Source organism: Lycium ferocissimum, chromosome 1 (genome assembly GCF_029784015.1).
Source record: "Lycium ferocissimum isolate CSIRO_LF1 chromosome 1, AGI_CSIRO_Lferr_CH_V1, whole genome shotgun sequence".
NCBI classification, from domain to species: Eukaryota; Viridiplantae; Streptophyta; class Magnoliopsida; order Solanales; family Solanaceae; genus Lycium; species Lycium ferocissimum.
In genome coordinates this window covers 50,937,947-50,963,375 of record NC_081342.1, presented here as the reverse complement: position 1 = coordinate 50,963,375, position 25,429 = coordinate 50,937,947, and positions in this window count along the sequence as shown.

Below are 25,429 nucleotides of genomic sequence, written 5' to 3'. Positions count from 1 at the left end.
GATAGGAAAGCCGCAAAAGCAATTCAGGTTAGAAGAATGAAACAACAAGCAGAAGAAAGGGTAGCGAATCATCAAGCAAAAACAGAATATGATCAAAATGTAATTAAGAGTTTGACAGACGAGATCGATGCCTCATTGGCGAGTTTAGAGTGGCTTGACACTTTTGGTAGGGGAACCATAGATACAGGGATGTCATTGACTGATGTTCAGAGGGTCAGTGGATCGGGACAGCATTGATGCCAGCCCAAGTAGCCATTCAGACCACCCTTCAAAGGGCTAAGAAGGCTCGAACTGAGAGGGAGCAGATTTCGATTCGAGGAGTGGACTTCTTTTGATATTATTGCATTCATTTACTTTAAATTTAATCCCACTTGGGAAAGATATTATTAATGAAAAGCATTGGGATTTTTATTTTTGGGAAACAATAAATTTGTTTTACATATGGCACAATTTTACTTCATGCGTTAGTACCCTTGGAGTAACGAGGTATAGGAAAACGAATTATACATTATCAAAATGCTTATTTGATATAACTGTTTTGTGTGAAGATCATATGTATTATTAAAACTCTTGATTGGTCCACATTCGGGACACTGCCTAAAAGAAAAACCAAGAAGACAACCCACAAAACTAATTTAGCTTCACTCGCAAAAGGTTGATTTGCTAATAGGAAATGGAGACTCTGGAAAGCATGAGTGCAACTTCTCCTTACATCAATCTGGTCAGTGACTGTGACGGTTCGCATTTTCATGGGCGGAGTTAGCGCTCGGAAAAGCTACTTCGAAATCGTTGGTGCTCTTTCGTACTTTGTTTTAAAAGTGTTGCCACCTAATTTTTAGGAAATTAGGAAAACTAGTTTTTGAAGGGTTTATTCATACACCGTGAAAAATCTTTCTTAATCCAAAGCTCTAGGTAAGGGTTCTGGTAATCCTCTAGGGAAGGTGTTAGGCACCCTAGTATTAAGGATCCGTAATATACGGTTGACCTTCGAGTTCCAATGTGTGAGTATTTGCATGAATTGTTTATTTAGTGTTTATTTTCCGCAAAAGATTTGTGATGTTGCATATCATTTTGAAAAGAGTTGAATATGTTCCCTTTATATACAGGATATTTAGGTTCGGATTTATGATATCCGGATATAATTAATTCCTCTTATATATAAGATAGTAGTTTTTTATAGGAAAAGGTAGAAAGTTCATTTATTCATTGGATTTGGGTAACCAAATTTTATCCACGCTTTACTCACACGTGGACCGGGTTAATCCGTCTAGTGTGGTTTCAGAATATCCTTACCTAAGTTTTTATGATTTAAACATAATTCAGATTGTTTTGATTTTTTAAGGAAAAAACTCTTTGTATGTTTCACGCGATTGATTTTTTAGGAAAAAGATGGATTGTACTGATGTGCCGTGAAATTATGGTACATTCGATACTTTTTGGCTATAAGTTTTATTTGTTTTTGAGCAAGTCTTGGTCTTTTTGATGTGTTTGTGACATGTTACAGATATTTAACGTATTTCGGGAGCAAGTCGTGGAAATGGAGTAAAACGATGTTCAAAGAAAGAAATTAACTGAAGCCTAAGTTAAACGGAGGGACATACGGACCGTAGAATATTTACGGTCGGTAAATGTCATCGTGGATGCTTAACAGAATGGATTTAGACATGAAGTGGAAGTCCAAGCAGAAGTACGGACCGTATATTATTTACGGTCCGTGAAATTCACCGTATGTTGGTTCCAGAAGGAGTCTTAAAGAGAAGAGGATTTGCGCGCAGGTTATACGGACCGTATAATATTTACGGTCCGGAGAATTTCAAGTGATTCTATGGACCATCCGTACATTGGTCCGGAGGATTTTGTCAATCCAATTTCACGGCTTTGACTCTTATAAATACCTTATTTTAGGTTTCTTATAGGCATATTCACAACAGAACTCAGTTTTATTTTCCTTAGCATTAGCTATTCATAGTTTTGAAGTCTTTTGGAGATTACAAACAATTGCAATTTAATTTCTCTTCAATTCCAAGCAATTAATTGTAAGCTTTATGATTCCCATTACTTCTTATTGTTCTTTTCCTTCTATGAGTAGCTAAATTTCCCTACTAGGGTTGTGAACCCAATGATGGGTGTTGAGTGATTGGGTTGTGATTGATATACACATAATGGATCATTAAGGTTTATTTATTCTTTATTCTTCATTCATAATTAATGGTTGCAAACATTGATTAAAGCCATAAGCTTTGATTTATTTGGGAAAATAATTAGGATTGGTCAGAATAAATATCAAGGACTCAAAGCTTTAAACTTTGTTTAATAAATTTACTTTGGAATAAGAAGAATTTACTTGACATAATTAATCATTCTTCATAGTTACTTTCTTATATTTGGGAAAATCATATAAAGAGATAATCTTTATTTATTGGGAAATAGTAGAGATTCATATAGAGATTAAGTGCATTCATATAATGATCCATTAGAAGTATATCAAGATCAATACCCATGATCATACACTCTATCTAACGGGGACACAACCTTAGTTTCTTTTACCATAAATTACCACCAAAGCAAGTAGTTAGCAATTAGTCACTAAAAACCCAACTTTTACCAAAATCATCGGATTAAGACATTAGACCTAAACATAGCATCCTACGATTTTAGTAACCTTTTCGCACCATATTCCCTATGAGATTCGACCCCAATCTTGTTGGGTTACTATATTTGACAACGTCCGCGTTATACCATTAATAGGTGTAATTTGAGCTTATCATGTACCAATGGTCAAAGAGTCTCGTATATGTTTATTTTAAAACATACTTGCATACATACGTCTATTTTATGACAAAGTCCTAATTTTAAGAGATAAGAGCTTTATTTCAAAAACCAATTCTGTTTTATCAAAATGCCTTGTTTGTTTATTGAAATTGTGGGCCTTAGCTCAGAAAATATTGACCCTTTTTAGAAAGAAAGGCCTCGTGGGTCTCAAGACAAAGAAGTGACTTTATTTGGGTTCTCTTAAAAATAACCAAAGCTGTATGGACTTGCTGGCCCGAACACTCCCTATTCCTAACTATTTTAAAACGTTGGCCTTGACCAAGTTTATTTGACCACAAGTTTGTATAAAATCAGGCGGGGTTTTTAACCCCAAAAAAGATCCTTTCACGATTTTGTTTCAAAATACCAAGCTGAATGGGTTCTAACCCAAAAAACAGTTCAATGAATATCCGTTTTTCTTGAGAAAGGTCAAGTGGCCTACGGCCCAAAATGTCAAAGTTTTTTACCAAAAACCCAAAATCAGAAAAAAAATATGCTTTCAAATTGTTTTGAGAAGGAAAGACTTTTGCCTAACATATTTACCCTCTAAACTTTCACACAAGTTATCTATACCATTTTTCACATTTTTCTAAGATCTTTTCCAGTTTGTTACTTATTCAAATTGTGGCAGTTGCCTCCTATATTTGAATTTTTCAAAATCAATACGTGTTCCCAAAGTTTTTTTTTTTTTTTTTTTTTTAAATTCAGGTGCTAGAGTCAAACTAAACGGCATATGTACCGTTTGCCTAAGATGCCAAATTCATAATAAAGGTTCCAATAAATTTGTGGGTTTACAAATAACAAACACAATACAAGGAAACTAAATATAACAGAAATACGATGAAATTGAATGAAATGGGGTGTACCAAACCCCAACCTTTTTCACCCATTGCTGGGCCTTCATATAATTTTTACCCATGATTAAGCCTTCAGTAGATTAGCTTACCTTTCTTCCTTTTGGACTTAAAGATGTTTGAAGGATATATTCCTTATTGGGCTTCTAGCCCAACAAGGTGGCTGGACTTCGGCCCGAGTGGCCATGCTGTAGAGAGGGGAAAAAATAAAAGACCCCGGTTAGTTTATATTTTTCTGTCCCTATCACACATATGATATGCACACATATATACAAAGTATACCACTGTTTTATGAGTCCTATTCTATGTGTGAATATGCAGCATATATACAGTATACCATATTTACCTAAGAGACCATGTGAAGCATATGTGTTCTATGCCCTCAAACTCAAACATCCCGAATTAGGTGGTGGAAGGCCAAGTGGTCACCCTCCTTTTAATCCTGATGTCACACAAGTTTCAAGAGGTTTCATGAACCTCCGGCATGGCTGGTCACCAGGGAAAGGTTCAAACTAGACCCCCTTTTACCTAACATGTCTCTCAAACCACAAACAGGGAAGACACAGATTCACATGCACCCCCACATGGCTTAGAGTAAATAAAATATACCTAATATACATGTGTGTGGAATAACTATCATCCTAAAAAAAAATCATAAATGAGACCAGTGAAGAAAAACACAACTCAGACATGAGATAGAAGTAATTTTTATGAGCACAACATAGCCTAAACTTAACTTTACCCAAACAAATCACAACAGGTCAGTCAAATGTAGCTCTAAGCAACATGGGATCAAGCAGATGTAACAAAGTCTAAGAACATAAAGGGAAATCATTCTTTAAGTACAGTGTCATCATAACAGATTCAGCATACATAAGGTATACCTATAGCTGCATAAACCTAACTCCCAAATGGTTTCTAACAGTTTATGGACATTTCAAGTAAATACTTGGTTATCTTCAAGACATTATATTCCAAATCTAAGTGATTCCTCTTATGAAAGTAAAATGAAGAGGTAGGTGCACATTATAATCTTAACAGCTATGGCAAAACCAAAACCAAGCAGGCACAGACCAGAGTCCTCTATTGGTGTGATGCCATATATTTTTTCTCACAGAATCCAATTTAAGACACATGCAACAATAGAGACTAAGTTAGGATTGTCTGTAGAACCAACTATCCAGGACCTTTTAAGCTACTAAGTTCTCATGGGGTATATAGATCCTAAACCTAATCAGTTACCCTTTTAAATGACTTAAGCAAGTAGGCAGGTTACAGTCTCAAAATGCATAGGGATTCCATATTCTTTATTCTAGATGTCCTACCCTTTCTCTTGATCTTATCTTATTGGCAGGAAAATTTAAGTTAACTTAAAGGATGCACTTAGTCTTAGCTGTGACATTATTATTAACCTTTACCCTTTCTTTTAAAAATTTGAGTAAGTGTCATATATTTCCAAACTTTATATGCACAGGAGTTAAACAACTTTATTTTAACATGCCTAGAGTAAGACCAACTTTATCCATTACTGGTCCTTTTTATTAATGTATTCGTGACTTAGTCCAGAGAAAAAAATGGAAAGAAAGCATGGTTTTAAAGAATCATAGAGAAAAAGGGGGCCAAAGATACCCCTCCCTATCAATCTACATTGCTTCCCCGATTAAAACAGTACCATGGACCTTCTTACCCTCTAAAGAATCACTTATTAAGACATAGGGTAAAAGGGGAGAAGCATACCACTTTTCAAAAACACAGATTGAAATCACAAATATACATACAGGGTGTACATAGTATCCAAATCATAAACCTGATTTGCTAAAAGTTTTGTTATGTGCAATCAGATTCTTTTCACAAAGGGGAAGGGTTCCTCCATTTTTATTTATCAACAACAGGCAGTATCCAAAAAAAAAAAAAAAAAAAAAAAACCCCACTTTCTTTTCCAGTTTTATTACAGTTTCCAACTAATCCAAACATCTCCCTAAGGCATGATGAGACAGACACAACAGACAAGCCAAATCAGTTCCAACAGCTCATTATAGATGTATAAACAATCCATCTTTTAAGACTCCACAACCTTAACAATGTGACAAGATGATTCCAAGTGCAAAAAGGTGAGAGGCTATACCCAATAAACTTGAGAGGGATGCCATGACAACCTCTTATTTGGGAGAAAAGATGTTATGGGTCAAGCAATGCTTGACCCTTTCTCAATTCTCTCGTATGGTGTCTTTAAAAGACCTTCCCTATCTAGTCAAGTGGTCTCCAACCTCAAATCATGCAATGATGACCTTTTATCACACCTTTTTTCAATCACACACTAAATGACATTAGGTAGTTTACAAATCAGTAGCCAAATTATGTCACGACCCAAACCGCCATGATTGACACCCATCTAAAACCTAGTGGGCGAACCAACTCACAAGACACTTATTCATTCAATCCGATTTTATATTAACCAAGCTAAATAGTATTACTCATTCAAACATCAAAGAACAAAATAAGTCATGCCATAAATACTGACATAAGTGCAGAATTTGTAACTATTACAATCCCCAAAATTCGAAAGTCATCGTACAGGACTCTAAGCTAAAAACATGTCTAAGAATCTGAAATCTAACAAGTAAGTAATCCATAATGTCTAGAGTACGAAAAGACATCATAGCAAGAAGATCTTCCGGCGGCCTAGCATGGGAAGAAGCTCACTCAAAATCTGTCAACAAATATCCTCCACGCTAGATGTGAGGACGAGCAACGGTCTCTATATCACAATCTGCACTCAAAGAATGCAGCAAGGTAGTATCAGTACAAACACTATGTACCAGTATATATCATAGGCCGACTAAGATTAGTATCACGTATATTTCGTAAAATCAATAGAATAAAACAAGCCAGTCAACAGTCATGAATATCAATAAATCACAGCAAGCCAATCAAGAAAAATCACAATCAAATAACCAAGTTGTCAAGCATCACAATCACGTAAGTCACAATGGAAATAAATTTACCACAATAACCTCACTCGCTGTACATACATTCTAGCTGATGTCTTAGCTCAGTAGCCATGACCTGCAGGGGACCCATGGTGTTTATGTACCACTCGTTCCGTAATACCCCTCGGAGCCGAGCACAAACCTCCGCCCCGGAACGAGCCTCGATCGCGGAACGTATCAAAGTACCTCTCGTTTTCGAAACGATCCTCGGACCACGAGCCCATAATCTAGGTCACATGAGTACCCTTCTATAGCTCTTACGAAACAGTGTTTCTTACCTTCCCAGTTTCAACAATCAACTCATCATTTCATGTCGCAATACCCTTGAGAAGATTATATTAGCTTCTCATCACAACACATCCACTATAGATTTAATCACACATGAATAATGGCACGGAGCCTACATAATCAATCAATCACATTCACGTAGGAATTTAACCACATAATACCATGCATGAAAACTAGACATGCTTTCTCCTAAGGAGATCACCAAGCATACAATCAACTAACCAAAGTCTAACTTAAGTAAACCGTAGCGTACTCAAAGTAGAGCTGGAATACGCTGGTTACTCTGCTATAACCTTTCCTTTCCTCAAAGCCTCAATACGTTCACGGTCTAAAAATAGAAGGCTCAATGAGTCACATTGCTCAATTTACAAATACCAAAGCAAGAATACCCTTCCCTTCCCCCATTCTAAGGGTGGATGATTTTCTAGGTGATAAACAACCTATCCAGGCCCTTAGTATTCATTTACCATCAATTTAAACAACATTCTATCAAACATTCCCATTACAAACAATTTTCTATGGCAAAGACACCATGTTTATAGAACCCTAGGTCTCAAATCACTTAGCTTATGATTCTAAATGTTCAATTTATGACAAATAGCAACTAATCAATCCATTTAAAAGATAAATACGCGATAATAACCCCAACCCATCAAGTTTAGAAGGTTTATTGACATTCTAAGGTTTCTACTTCATTTTCACCATTGAAGACCCATGAAGATGATTACCATAATGAAGGGGAATGAAATGATAGAATGAAAAGCAATGGAACTGACCTCTCACAGTTATTTTGGGCTAGCTTGAAAATTCTCTCTAGGTGCTTGTTGGGAAGTGTGTTGGTATTTTGTGAAAAGTGAAAATAAAATTGAGTATATAAAATTCGGGCTACTGTTTTACGTCGACCGCTACAGCGGTTGTCACCCCGCTGCAGCGGTATCGCTATAGCGGTCAAGTGACCACTATAACCGTCCACCACGGAATCGCTGTGATCGCTATGGCGGTCCATCTACCGCTATAGCGGTACCACCATAGCGGTACATTGCCCGCTATAGCGGCTACTAAGGAAAATGGATGGCCGCCGGCAGCGGTCCGAGTACCGCTACAGCGGTACCGCTGCAACGGTACTCCTATCGCCACAGCGGCTCATTTTGGGCAGTGAGCTTGATTTTGTCCAGTTTTTCCCCTATCTCCCCACATTTCATCTAAGGCCTAAAAAATACAACACAAAACATGCACACATACAAAAAGACGCCCCACGAATCCACCTGCTACCTCGGAATTCCCAACGGAGTCCTAAATTCCCATAACGACGGGAAGGGTCGTTACACCATATACTAATTAAAAACTGTTCATCCCCGAACGGTCAAGGGTGAGAAAATTAGGGAGGAGTTACCTGACTCGGCGAAAAGCTGAGGTTATTTGCTACGCATATCGAACTCTGTCTCCTATGTAGCTTCTTCCACTAGTCGATTCTTCCATTGAACTTTCACAGAAGCTATTTCCTTGGACCTCAACTTGCGAACATCCCTGTCTAAGATAGCAACAGGCTCTTCCTCATACGATAAATTTTCATCTAACAAAATCGAATCCCAACGGATGATATAGGAACCATCATCGTGGTACCTCTTCAATATCGACACATGGAACACCGGATGAATGCCTGATAAACCCGGAGGTAAAGCCAACTTGTAAGCCACCTCTCCCACACATTTGAGAATCTCAAATGGACCAATGAACCTCGGGCTAAGCTTTCCCTTCTTCCCAAACCTCATCACACCCTTCATAGGTGAGACCTTCAACAACACTTGCTCTCCTTCCTCAAACTCAAGATCTCGGTCCTTGCGGTCCGCATACTCCTTCTGCCTATTCTGCGCTGCCAAAAGCTTGGCTTGAATCACGTTCACCTTCTCTAGGGACTCTCTCAGAAGGTCAGTACCCCACGGTCTCACCTCGAATGCATCAAACCATCCAATAGGAGACCTGCACCTTCTTCCATACAATGCCTCAAATGGGGCCATATCAATACTCGAGTGATAGCTATTATTGTAAGAAAATTCGGCTAAGGGAAAGAACTGATCCCAATGCCCACGAAAATCTATCACACACGCACGAAGCATATCCTCAAGAACTTGAATAGTCTGGTCAGACTGCCCGTCAATCTGAGGATGGAAGGTTGTGCTAAGATTTAACCTCCTACCTAACTCCTCATGCAAACACTCCCAAAACCTGAATGTGAACGTGGTGCCCCTATCGGACACGATAGAGATAGGAAACCCGTGGAGTCTAAGCACCTCCCGAATGTAAACCTTAGCCAATTTTTTCGCATCACAAGTTATCTTCACCGAAATAAAGTGGGCAGAATTAGTTAACCTATCAACAAGAACCCAGATAGAGTCAAACTTCCCTAGCGTCTTCGAAAGACCCACCACGAAATCTATGGCTATTCTTTCCCACTTCCACTCAGGAATGGGGATCCTCTGTAATGTATTCCCAGGTTTCTGATGTTCATACTTCACCTGTTGGCAATTTGGACATTGAGCAACGAACTCTATAGTATCCCGCTTCATCCTAGTCCACCAGTAATGTTGCCTCAAATCGCGATACATCTTAGTGACACCAGGATGGATAGAATACCTCGAACTATGAGCTTGTGTCAGAATGGTCTTAATCAAATCGCCCACACGTGGCACACACACTCGCCCTTTGATTTGCAGCACGCCCTCCTCATCAATCACAGCCTCCTTGGCCTCACCACGCAACACCTTATCTCGCATCTTACATAGCTTAGCATCTTCTTCAAACCGCTTAGCCTTAATCGCTCTAAAAATGAGTAGAACCTCAACACAAGCTAATACCTTTCTGTGTTAGAGATATCCGATCTCATAAAGCGTGCCAACGCGAGTACGCACCTACAGCCAACGGACGCTCAGAGGAGATCAAACGAGCTAGACTTCCCATACTAGCCGACTTTCTGCTCAATGCGTTAGCTACTACATTAGCCTTACCAGGGTGACACAAAATGGTGATGTCATAGTCTTTCAGCAGTTCCATCCATCTCCTTTTGTCTAGAGTTTAGATCTTTACGAGTGAACACGTCTTTCATATTTGCGATGGTCTGAGTACACCTCACAATAGACATGTTACACCTCGAAAAAAAATTTCGTTAACGTACAGTGAATAGACTAACGAAGAGCACAAAGTATATGATATTTCAATAAGTAAGGAATGACATTTGATGACCCTAATTATGGTTTCAAAGACATTCGAGGTTAGACGAGAAAGTTGGCCAAGAGAAGGCGAGGTATACGTCATATATCGAAAAGGATTTATGAGTAACGAATTATTGATGGCTTAATGATGTTTTGGAGAAGAGCTATAATGTCCCTTAGATTGTTAATGAGGTGTTAAACAAGTGTTAAGAAGGTTCCATAAGGATTGGGGATCAAATGAGTCGACGAGAACGAGATTCGAAAAAATAATGGATTGTACGGTCCACTATACGGACCGTACAAAAGATACGAGCCGTATGTATGGCCGTATAACCTGTCCAGAGAAGAGCCTCCACTGGAAACATTATATGGTCACACATACGGACCGTATAAATTGTACGGACCGTATGTGTGTCCGTATAAATGTGTCGGGACAGCTTTTTGAGTTTTAAATAAGGGACCCAAGTTCATTATTTTCATTTCCCATCTTCTCATTTCCCTCTCCTCACCTCAAGAACTCTCTAGAACACTCTCCACACTTCCCATACAAGAATCCAAGAGAAATTTATGATCAACTTCATCAAACCAACAAGAATCAAGTGTATGAAAAACATTGAAGTTCATCCAAGCCAAGAAATTCATATGGAAATGAACTAGGGTTTTGGTGCAAGAGGAGTATTTCCAATCAAGGCTTGTTCCTACACTATCTAAGGTAAGTTTCATGATCTTTTCATGTTGTTTGAAGTATTGAAAAGTTGAAACACTTGGATTGTAGAAGAATATAGAAAATGGGTCATAAATGTGGGAATAGCGCCATTGTTGAGTAGTAGTTGGAATAAATCATGAAAATGGATATGTTGTGATTGTAAGTAGGTTATGAATGACATTTAGAACATGAAATAAGCATTTTATGTGAAAGAACGCGATAGTGAACTATGGTCATGATTATGGAGGAATTGAAGTGAAATTGTGGAATGTGGATAATGCAAATGAATGATGATTGTTGTTTATGATATTGTGATTGTTGTTATGAATGTTTGGGAGTTGATATGGAATATGGAGGAAGTCGTATAAATAAAGGAAATGCTGCCGAATTTTCTCTAGGTTTAGTAAGCACGTTCTTATAATCGATTAGCTAATGTTAATACGAACTTTCTTGAAGGTAAAAACGCGAGCATCGAAGCAGAACAATCAAGCGATAGAATTGTTAAACAAAAGAGGTATGTAAGGCTAGTTCCTTCTTTCTAAGGCATGACTCTATGGTATGAATCTTCCTATCTTTCTATGACTTCTCTACATATATATGTATCGGAAACTAAGAGTCTGTGTTCATGAATAGCCATATGAGATAAAGATAAGAGATATATTATGAGAACAATAATGGTGACAATGATTCTATGACTATAAGGAGCTACATATGTATAAGATAAAGAAAAGAGGTAAGACACGAGTATGATAGTTGATGATGATGAGTTAAGTCTAAAGAATCCTAAAGTGAGATATGATGCCCACGGAGTTAATGATTCTAAGTGTGGTTCCATTGATGCTTTTTCTTGTGTACACTCACCTTAAAATGTTAGTCCCTTCAAGGTGAGATATGATGATTATGATTGCTCCATAATGTAATCGAGGGTCCATGACCTCATGTTACCCCGACATATCCATAGTTTCTTCCAAGTTGTAGTGTATGTGTTTTGATAAATGCAAGATGATGATGTGGTTATGATAAGTTTGTGATAGGGCCATGATATGCCTATGCGATGTATGGTAATGCTAAGGATGATGTTGATTTCATTTATGTATTTATATGTATATGTATGTATGTATGGATAGCATCGAGTCCCGGAAGGGCCGAGTACGGATAGCATCGAGTCCCAGGAAGGGCCGAGTACGGATAGCATCGAGTCCCAGGAAGGGCCGAGTACGGATAGCATCGAGTCCCGGGAGGGCCGAGTACGGATATTATCGAGTCCCGGGAGGGCTGAGTACGGATGATACCGAGCCTATATGGCCGGGTACGCGGCTGTACTGCATTGTAAATTATTGCATATGTAAGCATGTGGATGTAACAAGCGTATCTTTAGAGGAATAAAGGGGTAAGTACGTATGGCGAATGTTCAAAAAGGTATTATGAGAAATGAACAGTTCTTTTATCTTATGCTATCCCTTATGCTCCTATTATGTATTATTATTGTTGATGCCTTACATACTTAGTACAATGTTCGTACCGACGTCCGTTTTATTTGGGCGTTGTGTTCATGCCCACAGGTAGACAGGGAGGCGACCCAGACTCATAGGAGCAGTTAGCTGACTGAGAGCACTCCATTGTTCCGGAGGTGCCATTGATTTATTCTTTTGGTATATATATGTTTTGGGCATGACGGGGTCTGTCCGTCCATATGTCTAGTACTCTAGTAGAGGCTCGTAGATACGTATGTGTGGGTAGTATGGTCTCACAGGTTCCCATCGTATGTGTATATGTATTATTTTGATAGCCGAAGGGCTTATGTATATAAAGTGAATACATTTCAAATGAAAATAGCTTTCTGTGATTATGAGCATAAGAAATATGAATGAATGCAGGATGAGTAATAGAATGAGTGGCGCTCGGTGGTTAGCCCCGGGTACCCGTCATGGCCCTAGTCGGGTCGTGACAGGACACCATACAAGTAGTGCCTCCAGATTTTCAGCGCAAACACAACCGCTGCCAATTCTAGATCATGAGTAGGATAGTTCTTCTCATGCACCTTCAACTGCCGAGAAGCATAAGCAATCACCTTCTTTTCTTGCATCAAAACAGCACCCAAACCAGAACGTGAAGCATCACAGTAAACAACAAAATCCTTGCCCTTCGCGGGTAATGCTAGAATCGTCGTGGTCAACAATGTTTTGAGCTTTTGAAAGCTCTCCTCACACTCGTCGGACCACTGAAACGGTACCTCTTCCTGAGTCAAACGGGACATATGAGAAGCAATAGAGGCAAACCTTTTCACAAATTAACAATAGTAGCTAGCCAGACCCACAAAACTACGGATCTCGATCACTGATGTGGGCCTAGCCCATTCCTTGACTGCCTGAATTTTCTGAGGGTCTACCATAATACCCTCTTTCGAAATAATATGCCCCAAGAAAGACACAGAAGACAACCAGAATTCACACTTGGAGAATTTAGCATACAATTCCTTCTCTCGCAATACTCCAAGAGCAATTCTCAAATGTTTCTCATCTTGTTCCTTACTCAGAGTACACCAGGAAATCATCAATGAACACTATTACGAATGAGTTTAAATAGGGCTTAAACACGGTTGTTCATCAAATCCATGAACGCGACCGGGGCGTTCGTAAGCCCAAAGACATAACCAAGAACTCATAGTACCCATATCCGGTCCGAAAAGCGATTTTAGGAATATCCTGCTCGAATCTTCATCGATGGTACCCACGATCTCAAATCAATTTTAGAGAACACGAAGCTCCATAGAATCGGTCAAACAAGTTATCAGTACGGGGGATGGGATACTTATTTCGGACAGTTACCTTATTCAGTTGACGGTAATCAATGCACATACGCATAGACCCATCCTTCTTTTTAACAAACAACACAGGAGCACCCCGCGGAGAGGCACTCGGGCGAATAAAGCCCTTGGCAATCAAGTATAGCATAATGCGGAGACAACCAACTCATACCCAAAATAACATTGAAGTCTACTATGTTTAAGATCATCAAATCTGCCTAAGTACTATACCCTATAAAAGAAATTACACACGAAGGGTAGATGCTATCCACTACCACAGAATCCCTAATAGGAGTAGACACAAAAATAGAGGTATCAAAAGTATCACATATCATATCTAGACGCACAGCAAAATAGGTAGATACATAGGAAAAAGTAGAACCCGGATCAAACAAAACTGAAGCCATACGGTCATAACCGGAGATAGTACCTGTGATAACTGCATCGGAGGCCTCAGCCTCGGTCTCACGGGAAGGTGTACAAATACCGTGCCCCTTGTCCCCGTGAACCACCGCGATTACCATTACCGATCTCGGCCCCGCCTCGGGGCTGCTGTTCGCCTCAGGCGCCCCGAGGACCGCCTCGATTGGTGGGCACCGCCCCCTACCCGCGGTGTGGCCACCGCCTGCCGGTGCGCGATCACCCCTTTGATCTGGTGCAAATGGAGCTCGGGGAGTCGATATGTGAGTTCCCGCCCACTTGTCTAAGTCTGGGGCAATACCTCATTATGCCCTATCTCACCATACTCAAAGCAAGCACGGTCCGGTGTAGGCCGTCGAACGTTTTAAGTCGGGTGAACCGGTGTAGCCTCATGGCCGCCCGAAGCCTAGTAATTTGCCCCTGATGGGCTCCCAGGTACCGACACACACGCATCGCGATCGAACCGGGCGCCCGAATATACCGCGAACTCGACCCCTCGAGAAGGAGTTACCGAACATCCCACCCTACGGGCCTTCTTCTCAACTTGCCTTTTTATAACTCTCATGCCTAATCCCTCAACGATACGGATATGCTCCACTATCTCCTGAAATGAAGCCGCAGTGGCTACAAGCTGAAGAGCCGATAACTACAGTCCTGTGTTCAACCCCTTCACGAACCACCGTATCTTCTCCCCTTCAGTGGGCAATAACTGAAGAACATAATGAGAAAGGGAGTGGAAACGGGACTCATACACAGCAACAGACAAGTTCCCCTGATCAATAGTAGCAAGCTCATCCTTCATTCGGTCCCTCAGAGTACGCGGAACGTACTTGTCCAGAAACACAGAGTAAAACTGAACCCAAGTCAACGGAGGAGACCCAGCTGGCCTACACTTCACATAAGCCCTCCACCAAAGCTTGGCATCACCTAAGAACTGGAAGGTCACAAACTCTATCCCGTACTTATCCACGACCCCCATCTTATGGAGCCTCTCATGATAGTCGATGATGAACTCATATGCGTCTTCCGACTCAGTACCATAAAACACAGGAGGCTTCATTTTAGTGAACCTCCAAAATAGATCATGTTCTTCACCAGTCATTACTGGCTCTGCAACTGGCCTCGGGAAGGCCTCAAAACCCGAAACCTCATCCAAGTGAGGTGCCACCGCCTTTGCGTCGAATCCCCCGAGCCTCGTGCTGTTTGGATCGGGCGCCTACCCTGCGCCACCTGCTTGGACCCGTTGGTATAACTTTGGCCTGTGCTAACCCATGCAACCAATACAACACCTGTGCCATAGCATCTGGTATACCCGAGCATTTCCCAGCTCCCGTGGAAGGCTGCTGCCGGGCCGGGTAGGTGTTTTGGCATCTCCCGCTACGAACCACTGGAGGCACGGGGTCAACCACAGGGATGCCGCCCCTCTGCCATCTCCTCTGCCTCCACCTTCACCTCTAGCTGCTGCCGTGCGTGTTCTCTCCATCTGCGAGAGAATGATGGATAGTCAGATACCAATTTGAATTAGCAGATACCAATTAGAATCAAGTAGCACGAAAGAAGAAAGAAAAGGGAGTTTTCCTAGTGTCCGGCAGCCTCTCGAAGATGGGTACAGACGTCTCCGCACTGATCTACAAGACTCGGCTAGACATGTCCTTGTACGATGAGATCGACGAACCTAAAGCTCTGATACCAATTTTGTCACGACCCAACCAGCCATGAATGGCCCCCATCTAAAACCTGGTGGGCGAACCAACACACAAGACACCTATTCATTCAATCCGATTTTATATTAACCAAGATAAACAGTATTACTCATTCAAACATCAAAGAACAAAATTAGTCATGCCATAAAGACTGAAATAAGTGCAAAATTTGTAACTATTACAATCCTCAAAATTCGAAAGTCATCGTACAGGACTTTAAGCTAAAACTATGTCTAAGAATCTGAAATCTAACAAGTAAGTAATCCATAATGTCCAGAGTACGAAAAGACATCATAGCAAGAAGATCTTTGGGCGGCCTGGCATGGGAAGAAGCTCACCCAAAATTTGTCAACAAATATCCTCCACGCTAGATGTAAGGACGAGCAACGGTCTCCATATCACAATTTGCACTCAAAGAATGCAGTAAGGTAGTATCAATACAAACACTATGTACCTGTAGATATCAATGGTCGACTAAGATTAGTATCATGCATATTTCGTAAAATCAATAGAATAAAACAAGCCAGTCAACAGTCATGAATATCAATAAATCACAACAAGTCAATCAAGAACAATCACAATCAAATCACCAAGATGTCAAGCATCACAATCACGTTAGTCCCAACGGAAATAAATTTACCACAATAACCTCACTCGCTGTACATACATGCTAGCTGATGTCTTCGCTCAGTAGCCATAACCTGCAGCGGAGCCATGGTTTCCATGTATCACTCGTTTCGGAATACCCCCCGAACCCGAGCACAAACCTCCACCCCGGAACGAGCCTCGATTGCGGAACGTATCAAAGTACCTCTTTTTTTTGAAATGATCCTCGGACCACGAGCCCATAATCTAGGTCACATGAGTGCCCTTCCATACCTTTTACAGAATAGTGTTTCTTACCTTTTTAGTTTCAACAATCAACTCATTATTTCATGTCGCAATACCCTTGAGAAGATTATATTAGCTTTTCATCACAACACATCCACTATAGATTTAATCGCACAGGAATAATGGCACGGAGCCTACACAATCAATAAATCACATTCACGTAGGAATTTAACCACACAATACCATGCATGAAAACTAGACATGCTTTCTCCTAAGGAGATCACCAAACATACGATCAACTAACCAAAGTCTAACTTAAGTAAATCGTAACCTACCTCAAAGTAGAGCTGGAACACGTAGGTTACTCTGCTACAACCTTTTCTTTCCTCAAAGCCTCAATAAATTCACGGTCTAAAAATAGAAGGCTCAATGAGTCACATTGCTCAATTTACAAACACCAAAGCAAGAATACCCTTTCCTTGCCCCATTCTAAGGGTCGATGATCCATTTTTATAGAACCCTAAGTCTCAAATCACTTCGCTTATGATTCTAAATGTTCAATTTATGACAAATAGCAACTAATCAATCCATCTAAAATATAAATACGTGATAATAATCCTAACCCATCAAGTTTAGAAGGTTTATTGACATTCTAGGGTTTCTACTTCACTTTCAACATTAAAGACCTATGAAGATGATTACCATAATGAAGGGGAAGGGAATGATAGAATGGAAAGCAATGGAACTTACCTCTCAAGGTTATCTTGCCCTAGCTTGAAAATTCTCTCTAGGTGCTTGTTGGGAAGTGTGTTGGTGTTTTATGAAAAGAGAAAATAAAACTGAGTATATAAAATTCGGGCTACTATTTTACATCGATCGCTACAGCGGTCGTCACGCCGCTGCAGCGGTACCGCTATAGTGGTCAAGTGACCGCAATAGTGGCCCACCACGAAATCGTTGTGACCGCTATGACGGTCCATCTACCGCTATAGCGGTACCGCCATAGCGGTACATTGACCGCTACAGTGGTCACCAAGGAAAATGGATGGCCGCTGGCAGCTGTCCGAGTACCGCTACAGTGGTACCGCCGCAGCGGTACTCCTACCGCCACAGCAGCTCATTTTGGCTAGTGAGCTCGATTTTATCCAGTTTTCCCCCCATCACCCCATATTTCATCCAAGGCCTCAAAAACACAACATAAAACATGCACACATACAAAAAGATGCCCCACGAATCCACCCGCAGCCTCAAAATTCCCAATGGAGTCCTAATTTCCCATAACGACCGGAAGGGTCGTTACAAGTTATTTTTCCTTTTTCATTCTTAAATACTGCTTTCCTCTATGCCATTTCTTCATACTCCTTTTGCTTAAAATCACTATCATGAGGCTTTCTTTCTATCTGTACCTACTTTTTAAGCCTTGGCAGTTTGCAAACAACGAATTATAACTACCATAGCATGTTGTTTTACACACATAGGATAACAAAGAGAATGGTCATATTCCACAGTAAAGCCTCAGTCTAAATTGTATCAGGACTTGAGAAAATCAAAGTCAAGTTGCTTCTTTTCATTCTTCTTTCAATACTTAGACTCAAAAATTTGAACATTCATGACCCTTTACCAAATTTAGTCTCATTTATGGGTGAAGACAATCACAAATACAAGATCAACACATATTAGTCCCTTATCTTTTATAACTGAGTACTTCATCTCTTAAGTAAGACCAACTAACAAAGCAGTGTCAGCAAAATGAGCCACAAACAAGGAAAGCAGACCTCCCCCTAAACATCACCTTCATTTCATTCTTTATTCTATATCCTTTTTAGTTTTAATATGACTAGGTGGCAAGGTTGACAGTTGTTCTATTAACCATTTAACTACTACATCAATTCTAATTAGCCTTAGATGAAGACCTGATCTTCTGGTTTTATTACTTCTCCTACTTCTTTTACTTTCCCATCAGATTCTACACATTTAGGGAAGTAAACCACTACTAAGTGTGGAGCTTATGATATAGACTATCAAATCAAGTTATGAACACCATGTACACAAGTAAACAAATCCCAACAAGATGAAATAACCTTAAGCAGATCAAAGGAAACATGATTCACATTTAGGTCCAAGTTCACAATAGTTTCTGGGATTTCTGCTATGAATCATGGACACTTAGCACACACTTGTCACAAGTCATAGGTGATCATACACAATCCTCATTAGGTGATGACACAAGCACAGTCACAGCCATGAACAAACAAGCAGACTATAGACCCAAGGCATGATCCTACTATTCCTTGGTTCTATTATTAGACCATAAACAACAATTAGCTTATCTGGCCTTATCCTACTCTAGGTGTAGGATCACTGAGAGGGGAAAGGGGAAATGGGACACCCTACTGTCATACTCAGAGATTCAGGACAACAAATTCACATTTTTATCTAAATCTCCTTCTATTCATTCATTTTCCAGAAAAAGAGAAAGAGCACATCAAAAAGTTATATCCAGAAACAACTGATCAAATTCCAACAGCCTAGTTAAAATTTTTGCTAAGACTTCACTTCACAAATTAGGTAATTCATGACTGACTAGTAAAACAGGGACATTTAATTGTAATCACAAGCACACACTATCAACATTTTAACCATGTTCAACTATATTACACATAGACTGTTTCACCTCCCTTATCCTTCTTTTCTTTCTTAAAAAAAAAAAACTAAGCTAAACTTATCACATTTAATCCACTTAAGATTATGCTGAGCAAACCAGCAATATTCAAGAGAAAAGGCAAAGGGAAAGGGGAAAAGGATTGGCACAACACCTCACTTACAACTCTATATGATGGACACAGAGTCTCAAGACCAACATGAACAAACAAGACCAGAAAACAATTCAACATTCTTCCTTCCTTTTAAATGAACTTCATCATGACATTTTCATCTATTCTTATTATGTTTTTACTAAATAGATCACCCATTAAGCACAGAACCCAACAAGACATGAACATATAAGCATAATCAACCTACAAACATATTCAAACTAGGTAGAATATTAAGTACTAAATAAAAAAGAAATAAACTAAATCAAGATTTGCCTTTTAAATGCACAGCCAAGAGAAGAATCAATTTGAGAGCCTCTGTGCTTCCTAATCAGCAAACTCAGCCACACACGAAGAAAAGCAAACAATGTGGACCAAATATTTCGACTAAAAAAAAACAACTCCTTGGTTTAGGTTTTCAAAATTCTTTTTACTAGGAAGTATTCTTGAAAAATCTAAGTTTTTCACTTCCTTTTCTAAAATTCTTCCCTATATATATTTCCTTGCTATTTTTCAATTTTTTTGAATTTTTTCTCGCAAAAAAAAGACTTGGTTTGTGCAATGGCTGGGGTTCTATTTATAGAACCCCAAAGTTCAAAATGAAATCAACAACCAACAGTGTGGGACAAAACCCTTTTCCTTACAATCTAACCACATAACCAACAAATCGATGATCTAGATCAGAAACAAGCCAACACACGGTCAGATCTGGCCCTCTTAGGTCCATCTGACCCAAGGAATATGGACCAATAACAAAATACCAATGAAAACAATTTTAAAAGCAAAAAATAAAGACGATATTGACTAAAAGTTTGAAAACAACAGAGTAAAGTAAAGATTTTACCATATTCGGGTAAGAGTGAACATAAAAAATGAGTAAACTTTGGGACTTTCACCATAATAAGCACGCAAAGGCTATGCATGTCAGCCCAGGTCTGTAGATATGCCGTTTTCGGCATCAGAGAGGTGAAGGAAGTTAAGGCGGCTACTAGGGTTTCATAGAAAATGAGAGAGAGAGAGAGAGAAGCGGGGGGGGGGGGGGGGGGGGGTATATATATATATATATATATTTTAATTTTGAAAAGGAATATATAAAAATGAAATAAGGGGTGGGGTGTATAGCTATTATCCGTTTAAAGGAAAATTGGGCCGGTCTCACTTTGTTAGGAAATATATATATATATATATATATATATATATATATATATATATATATGGACTCGGTTCAAAATGTTGAATACACACACACATTAAAGGCATATATATATATATATATATATATATATATATATATATATATATATGTATACCTGGTGTATATATAGGTATATAGGTATATCTAACACATAAAAACAAGTAATTAAAAAAAAATACTAAAATTGAAGAAGTTTTAATTATGGGAAAAAATTAGGCCGTAATTATTTTATTAGAATAATTTAAAAAAGGTTGGTCAAATTATTAATGGGCCTAAAATGGACTTAATTAATTAACAAACATAATTAAACATTAAACTATATAATTAGCAATTTTGAAATTAAATTAAACTAGTTTATTTGAAATAAAACATTAACAGACTTATTTTTGCAAAATAACTCTAATTTCTGTAAATCATGAGCTGGCTAATTTAACTATGGCCAAGGCAAAATATATTTATAAAAAGGACCAATTTTCAGTAATCACCACTTAATTAACCTAATTGAAACACTTATGGGCAATTTTGCCTATTTTTGATAAATCCTGCAGATTATATAAAAATCAGAAATTTAAAGGGTTAAAATGGTTAATTACTTAAATTATTTAAATTACTCAAACTTTCAAAGATTAAAAGAGAATGAAGTATTTGCAAAAAAATTGATAGTTGTTTTTTAAAAATAATTGACTAAACGAAAAGCCCTTTTTAAAAAAAAAATTAATTTAGTAAAATTTAACAAAGTCTTATAACATATCATGAAAATACTCATTAATTTCTAAATAAATTTATGATGTATGAAAGTCTCTTTTATTAATTTAAGGCAAAGAAATATTGACCTGGACAATTCATAAAAAATCATTTAAGGCTTTAGAAATGCTCAGCTCATTTATTTATTCCTCGGGGACTCTAAGTGATTAAAATATATTTTGGGAAGTCAAAAATTAGGTGTCAACAACTTCCCCTTCGGTGTTCGGGGATGGCGGGACCATTCTTGAGCAACGAAATTTGACTAACCCTAATTTTTGACTGACCCAACTCCTTGTACTCTTTGTCTCTATGCAATTTTCATGTGGCCGGACCCTGGTTTCTGGGTTTCCTACATATCTCATGTCATATGAGAATTCAGGCAGCTTGTAGTTCAACTCAACTAAAGACCTTTAAGTGATTTGGGAGAAACTTTCCGGGGATCCCAATATTGTGATCAAGTTTTCCCAGAAGACTTGTTAGGATATGAAAAACTCTCGGGGATTGAGTTTACCTACATATCCCTAGTTCCTAGGAATCAGGTCGCATGTAGTTCGACTTGCTGGAGAAGAGTGTATCCCTTATGCGGGAACATCTTCGAACTTCCCAGTGTGTATCCGACCGGTTACTGTTTTTTAGTGAAAAAGGTCAAAACAGGATAAGTTATGGATGAGTCTGAGGCTGGATGGCTTCCAAATCCTAGCCGGAGAGCTTGACTCTCATAGGCACCCTATCTTGACTGGCTGCGTTAGAAAAAGTTCCATGTTCGCTCCGCAATTTATCCGAATTTGGTTCAGCAACCGACTCCTTTTGGGGCGGATGTGTGCCGCTTTCCTGGATTTTGACAATGTGCAGATATTCTTGTGGAAATTTAGATGAATGGCCCTCTCGGTTGTTTATATGAATGGCCCTTTTGGCTTGTTTGTATGAATGGCCCTCTTGGCTATTTATATGAATGGCCCTCTTGGAACAGCATGAATGGCCCTCTTGGAAAAAATAAATGAATGTCCCTCTTGGCAAAATAAATGGATGGCCGCTTCGGCATGCATATGACGATTATGGCCCTTGTGGTTGGATGATCTTTCTTTCGCCCGTTGTATTGGCTATTGACCCTTGTGCTCGGATATGCCTTTTTGTGCTTGTCGTGACCCTTTGGGTCATATGTACCTTTATGCTCATCAATTGTGACCCTCTTGGTCTGATACATCTTTGTTGTTCATTCTTTGTGTGACCCTTTTGGTCAGATGCGTCTTTATTACCCGTTTCTGCTGTGATCCTTTTGATCTCTCTCCTCCGTTTGGGCTCTTGCCTTTCGCTTTTGCTGTGAGTAAGCTGGTCGGTGGCGTATTTGCTATCCTGTAAAAAGGAAAACCGCATTATTAAAAAATTGTGAGTTTCCCTAAGAGATCAATTAACGTCGTTGTTTTCTTATTACGATGCCTCCTCTTTATTATTATTATTATCGGTATTTCGAGAGATGTTTTTGGGACGTAATTATTTGTATACTTTGAAAATTAGTAAAATTCGTAAAGCGCATATTATTATTATTATTATTATTATTATTATTATTATTATTATTATTATTATTATTATTATTATTATTATTATTATTATTATTATTATTATTATTATTATTATTATTATTTTACTAAAAAAAAAAAGTAAATGTTTGTTTCGTTTCATGCGTCATGACGTGTGTTTCCTTCGAATGAGGTCTTCTGGTTCTTCTCGGTAGCATGATTGCTGACTTAGAATTTTTGAGATCTTTCTCAAAAATTCTGCCCCGGTTTTAGGACTCGCTCCGGGTATCCCTTATGTGTGTTGTCAAGCGGGAATTTTTGAGGTCCCCTAAAAAATTCTGCCCCAGTGTACGGCTTTACTTTGTCCCTTTCTTTGTTGACTGTTTCTGATCAGATTTTTTGAGGTTTCCTCAAAATTCTGCCCTAGTGTAGGGTTAGTACTGTTCTGTTCTCGTACTAACCCTTACAAGCCTGATTTTGTTGACTTTTTCGCTTTGCTACCTCTAAGGTTTCCTAGGGGTTTCTTGGTTTTTCTTTTTATGATGACCGAGCTCGAGAGCACCTACGTATCCTGTCGCAGCAGGAATTCAGGTCGAACGTAGTTTGGAATAAAGTAATTAAGTTTGATTTTACTAATAAAGAGACCGGGTCTGGTACGGACTTCCTACGTATCCCATCGTGGGGAATTCAGGTCATTGCATAGTTCATTACATAGATAGTTTGTTTTTCTCCTATTTCAGTACGATTACAAGCAAAAGGTACAATTACAAAGAAAATAGAAATGCGAGTACAGGCAAATAGGATCCTAAACGTAGTATCTCTTGAGTGCGTCCGCATTGATGGTGTTACAGCCCGTGGTTTTATACTTTGAGATTCGCTGTGCCTTAGTGGTTCTAATCTTGGATACGAGGGTTATCAAGGTTAAATGAGATTAGACAAATTTATCTCATTGTTATAAAGGGTTAAGTTCATGTTTAGCAGGTATTGAACGGATTAAAAGTTGATCAAATTGAAGAGAAAATGTTTCAGGGGACAAGTGGGTTTCACAGCTTGATATACGGATCGTATAATGTTTTACGGACCGTATATCTAGCTAACCTCCACCGTAAACTGGTTCCAGAAAGGGTGAACCACTGGTGAAGATTTACGATCTAATTATACGGATCGTATAATGTTTTACGGACCGTATAATTGGCTGACTCCATTGTAAAATTGATTCCAGAAAGGGGGAATCACTGGTCAGGATTTACGGTCCAATTATACGGACCGTATAAATTTTACAGTTCGTAAAGTTGACCGTAAAATCGGGTCGGACCAGATTTTGTTTAAGTTATATATATTCGACCAACAATCATTTTATTTCATTTCCAACAATTCCCAACTTCTTGAGAGCTCTAGAACCTTATCCCTATTATATTTAACAAAACCCAAGTGAAATCAAAGATCAAGAGGCAAAAATCAAGGGAATCAAGTGTTGGGAGGCTCACTAGGGTTTGTAGAAATCAAGATTTTCTTTGGTGTTGAAGTTGGGGTTTACTCAATTGGGATAGTTGATCCAAAGCTTGCTCTTGTGTGATTAAGGTAAGTTTTCATATCTATTTTCATGTTAGTAAGAATGTCTAGTTGTTGAATAACTTGATTGAGGGAAGAAAGCAAAAGAGGAAGTTCAAATGTGGGTTTGATGATATTATGAGTAATAAATTGACTTGAGTTGTAATTGTTGGAATGTTTTGAGTATAATCTTGTTATGAATGGTGGTAACCATAATAAGGAAGTATGGTATATAAGGGTATATAGAGTTGTGCTGAATTGTTGTTGTGTGTTGATGAGGAAAAGGAGTTTTGGGCATTAAATGAGGTCTCTTGATTATGGTATTAATGATAATGTCATTGTTGATTGGGAGCTGTTTTATCATATAGTGGAAGTTGACAAAATAGGGGAAACGTTGCCCAAATTTTGTTAATTCGTTAAATTACGCTAGTTTGAACTTAAGAAGTGTTTTCAATACTTAACCTTAGTATGATCCTCTTGAATGTAGACTTTGCGAACTTGGAAGGAGAACGTTAAGTGATTACGGAGACGTTAAGGTATTTTAAGGCTATCCTTCTTTCATTTTTGGCATGATCTTATGATATGAACTAACAAGCGAGCAAACGAGTTTCCATATTACTCTACTCTTAGAAGCACTAGGAGTATTTTAGTCTTTGATGATCGTGTACCCCTGTCATGATTATTCCTTCTGTTCATGGGTCTTGAGACTACTTATATTGATAATATTAGCTCAAAGATGTCTATCGGAGGTAGTACGACCTTATGTCACTCCGAGAGTCCTATGTATTCATTTTACTTATGCATTGCATTCACTTATACATATGCACATTGACCTATGACCAGAAGGCGTTATATACACGTATATTATATGTATAAAGGGTATGGGGAAAGGGATAGGCGTTATATACGCATTACCACTGATCGGTGGTGCAGTGATGATGATGATGATGATATATGGATCGGTACATGCGTTCCTCGACACTATTATATG